The sequence below is a fragment of the Echinops telfairi genome, unplaced genomic scaffold (genome assembly GCF_000313985.2).
Source record: "Echinops telfairi isolate 266 unplaced genomic scaffold, ASM31398v2 ScPeMD7_5592;HRSCAF=6446, whole genome shotgun sequence".
Lineage (NCBI taxonomy): Eukaryota > Metazoa > Chordata > Mammalia > Afrosoricida > Tenrecidae > Echinops > Echinops telfairi.
In genome coordinates this window covers 18,380,262-18,384,493 of record NW_022109491.1, presented here as the reverse complement: position 1 = coordinate 18,384,493, position 4,232 = coordinate 18,380,262, and the positions used below count along the sequence as shown (strand labels likewise).

General features: G+C 52.3%; 1 protein-coding gene and 1 pseudogene across 1 annotated transcript in view; both read left to right on the top strand.

Annotated features, from left to right (window-relative positions):
* LOC105979684 overlaps window positions 1-2,566 on the top strand; it is a 10,011-nt pseudogene extending 7,445 nt beyond the window's left edge.
* ARHGAP40 (Rho GTPase activating protein 40) overlaps window positions 1-4,232 on the top strand; it is a 49,628-nt gene that overhangs the window by 15,898 nt on the left and 29,498 nt on the right. The gene's annotated exons all lie outside the window — the stretch shown is intronic.

Sequence of the window (4,232 nt, the reverse complement as noted above, 5' to 3'; positions counted from 1 at the left end):
GTTGGGGTTGATCGTCTGCTTGATTTCACTGGCTTTTGAAAGCAGTTGGAAGGTAGTGAATGATGCTCGGGGTTCCCAGAACCAACTTCATCTCTGTCTTTGACTGAAACAGTGACAGGCAATCTTGTTCCCAGCAGCAAAATGACTCAATGGTTTGGTTCAGCTGGGACTGTTAACTGGAGCACCTCAAGGGACTGCTCCTTTGGCTTTGGGCCTTCCACGGTGACAGCAGGGTTCCAAAGGATCTACATGGCCGAGCTTGGCCCGACCCAGGAGTCACATAGCTGTAACCTATTGGTTAAAGAAGTTACAACCCTTCCCAGATTCCAGGGCAAGGGAGCATGGACCCCACCTCTCCCTGGGAGGAAGGTTGGACAATATTATGTTCGCTACACCTGCTACATGCAAGGTGGTGCTTGAGACAACAGCAACCAACAGGAAAGGCAATAACTGAGCATTTCCAGTCGACACGAGCGGTAAGCCTGTGGGTTCTGACATCTGACTAAACCACTCGATCCGTCTCTGCGGTTTACTTTTACCTAACACTCATTCAAGAACATCTGATGGCATGGTCGTTAAAGCACTCGGCTACTAACCAAAAGGTTGGCAGTTCGAAACCACCAGCTTCTCCATGGGAGAAAGATGAGGCTTCTGTAAAGATGGCAGCTCTGGAAGCCCTGTAAGGCAGTTCTACTCTGTCCTGTAGGGTCGCTGTGAGTGGCTCTACTCAATGGCCGTGGAAAATCTGGCCTGGGGAAGGTCTGTAGGAGGGAGTGACCTGCAGGCTGAGACCTCAGGAGCTGGTCAGAGGAGGGAGGGGGGAGTGAAAAGAGAAGGGGTGATAAATGAGGCCAGAAATGATGTAGCCATACAAACAAACCCCTCGGAATCCTCAAGGACAGGGTCTAATTTCCCCGGGGAGTTTCCAAGACGGTAACTCTTCACAAGAGTAGAAAGTCAAGTCAATTCCCTCTAAAGGCATTTAGATGTTCACTTTTGGATACTGGGACGTCATTGGGGATTCTAAGCAGTGGACTGATGCAGTCAGTTTTGTGAGCTTTAAAGATGTTTCTAAACCAGATAAGGGGACCAAGAAGAGGAGCATTCCTGTGATGGCTGTTGTCCAGGTGAGAGAGGGGGACGGCTGGCATGGGGTCAGAGGTCAGTAAATGTTTAAAAACAAAATTACAACTGGGGACAGTGAACTGTGCTCTGAACTGAGATTTCACCACTGAACCAACAGACCACAGCATGAAAAACAAAGAAAAGACCAGATCTGTCAAGGATTTCATTGGCTATAGATCCACAATCAACACCCACCGAAGCAGCAGGCGAAGAAATCAAAGGACATATGGCACTGGGAAAACCCGCTGCAAGAGACCTCCCTCTTTTAGTGTTCAAAAGCCAAGCCGTCACTTCGAGAACAAGGTGCACATGACTCATGCTGTGGGATTTTCAATCGCCTCACTGGCATGTGACAGCCGGACAGCGAAGAAGCAGCTGGGAGAACCAGGCGGACAATGGGCACCCTGTAATTATGGTGTTGGAGGAGTAGATTGATGAAATCTGTGATGGTTGCATAAGCTGTGTCAATTTCAGAGGATTAAGAGTGAAGGGGTGGAGTCTCGCCTGTCAATCAGGTCTTAGCTTGATGACCTCATTTGGCGGCACTAAGGAGATACATAGCTTGATGGAGGCAGGACGCAGACTTACTCCCTGGGAGACATTGCAGCTGACAAGACACAAGGAGCTGTGTTAGTGCCCTGTTAGTGCCCTGAGCTGGAGGAGCCACGTGGAGACCCCTGCCACCGCTGATATGCTTACAACGCCGCTGGATCCACAAGACTTCCCACTCACGGGCCTATGATCTTCCTGCATTCGGCATCCTGCCATGTGTTTCGTGAGTCTGAAGAGGACTTTATAGATTGGTATCGGACACATCAGCTAATATCAGACTTATGGACTTGATCTGGACTGGGGCTGGGATGTTTTCTCAATATTCAATTGTTCTTGTAGATAAAGCTCTTTCTTACACACATATGAGTGTCTCCCTGGATTTGTTTCTCTAGTTCTACCCAGACGAACACAATATCCACAGGCTGCGGGAAGAACAAACAAATTTTTGTTGGGAGATCTACAGGCAGAAAGCTCCTTAGACATGAGAATGATGAGACTGTCCTTTAGACGTGTCACCAGGAGAGACCAGTCCCCGGAGAAGGACATCAGGCTTGGTAAATCAGAAGGTCAGCAAAATAACGAGGAAGCCCCTGTGAGATGGATTGACACCGTGGTTACAGCAATGGGCTCAAACAGCAAGGAGAGTGACCCGGGGACAGGCCTGGGCAGTGCTTTGTTCGGCTGTGCACGATGGCTTCCGATCAGAACTGACCCCCACATCTGCACTCTCAGATGAGGCCTGCTTTCCTGCGTTACGTGTTAATAGCATGCTAAGAACGAGGAAAGCATAAGTTGTGCTTGTGAGGCTCTGAACCAATCTCAGGCTGCGGCTCTCCCGCTCAGGGGGCCACACGTCGCCCCGCAGCAAAATGTGATCTCGGAGCCGTGAGCGCTTAGAACTTTCTGGCACTCTCTTTCCTTTCTGCTCTTTTCCTGCGTCCTCTCTGGCCCGCTTCAAAGTTCCCCCAGAGAAAGTGGGGGGAGACACAGCTGAGCAGACAAAACGGTGACACGGTGGACGCCTTTTGTTCGGGTTTAGTCACCGCCGCTTTCAAATTGTCACAAAAACACACAGATGCGGGTCATTTTTTCTTTTCTTTTTTCCAAACCAATCGCCAAGCAACGAAAGCAGCCGACCCGCGCGCCAGCATGGGGTACAAAACACATTCGCAGCACGCACGCTGACTCGCAGCTTCTCCAACCGCAAACACGGCGCCGAACAGCCAATTTTATAATTAGCTGGGAATCGGTCCCCAGGGAAGCGTCTGCTCCGTGAGAATGGCCAAGGCTGCCGGGGGAGAGGTCTGCGCGCCTGGACCTGGCATGGCTTTGTTTGACTCCATCTGAGGGGGTTTCGGGCCAGAGCTCAGTGTGTGGGCAGGACCCTGGCAAGGCACCAGCCAGGTGCAAAATGAACACAGGTTCACCTTCATCAGAATTTCAAGATGACCACAGAGCCTTCCTTCATCCAGGTGCAGAGCCCTAGTGGCTACAAGGAGTCCCCGCGGGTGGTCCCCAGGGCTGCTGACCACACTGAGGAGCCTGGGGCTGCGGGAGGGCGATGTGGCAGTCTGCCCCTGTGGTGAGAACAGCTTTGCCCTGGGTAAAGTGGGAGGGAAATGAGGACCCAAACTCAAAATCGCCAAGGAAACTGGGTTTTCTGGTCAAGACAGATGGGTGGGACCTCCTCTCCCCGAGACCAGAGCCCTAGTTCACCCTTCGGGGCTGGAACGGACCTGTGTTCCAAAGATTAACTGTCTGAGACCCCAAAGGGCAGCCTTGAGCAAGGACAAAGGTCCCAGGGTGAGGAAAGCAGGGGAATGGAGACCGGCCACACAGGGTGGAGGTGGGCTGAGTGAGGGGCATCGAGGGGTCTGGCATCGAGGGGTCTGGAACAAAGTGTATCTGGAGACTATGGAACATAAGACTGGTGATCAGCTCTGGCTATCGTCCCCTTGGTCACAGTAAAAAGCTTTAAATCATTTTAAAAATAAGTGACAGCCTGAGAAACCCCATGAAACAGCGGTGGGGCTCCATCTGACGGGGTCTTCTTGGTTTGGGTGCTATTACAGGGATTCCCCCAGGTGGTGGGGCGGTGAACACACCTGCTGCTCACTAAAGGTTCCAGTCCACCGGAAGGCACCTCGGAAGAAAGGCCTGGTGATCCACCCTGGAATGATCAGCCTTGCAAACCCTGTGGAGTGCAGCTCTACTCCAACACACCTGGGCTCACTCACCACACGTTGGAGTCGACGGTTTGGCTGCTCCAGCTCCAGGATCACCACGGGGCTCCCCAGGCCCAGGCTGCACCTGACACTGACTTCCTCATCGCGGGTCCCTTGGTTGGACAGCTGGAGAGGCACAGATGGCTGTGCAGTCCGGTGCTGAGGACTGCCGACTCCTGACCTAGCAAGGAAGGGGTGTTCCTGTGTTATAAATGAAAAGTCAGGGCTCCACAAGTCGGATTCCCAAATAAGGAGGTTTGAGTAGGGAGCAGAGAGTAGACATGGCTGGTTCCAGTCCGGGGAGGTGGTCAGGTGCTGTACTGGCATGTG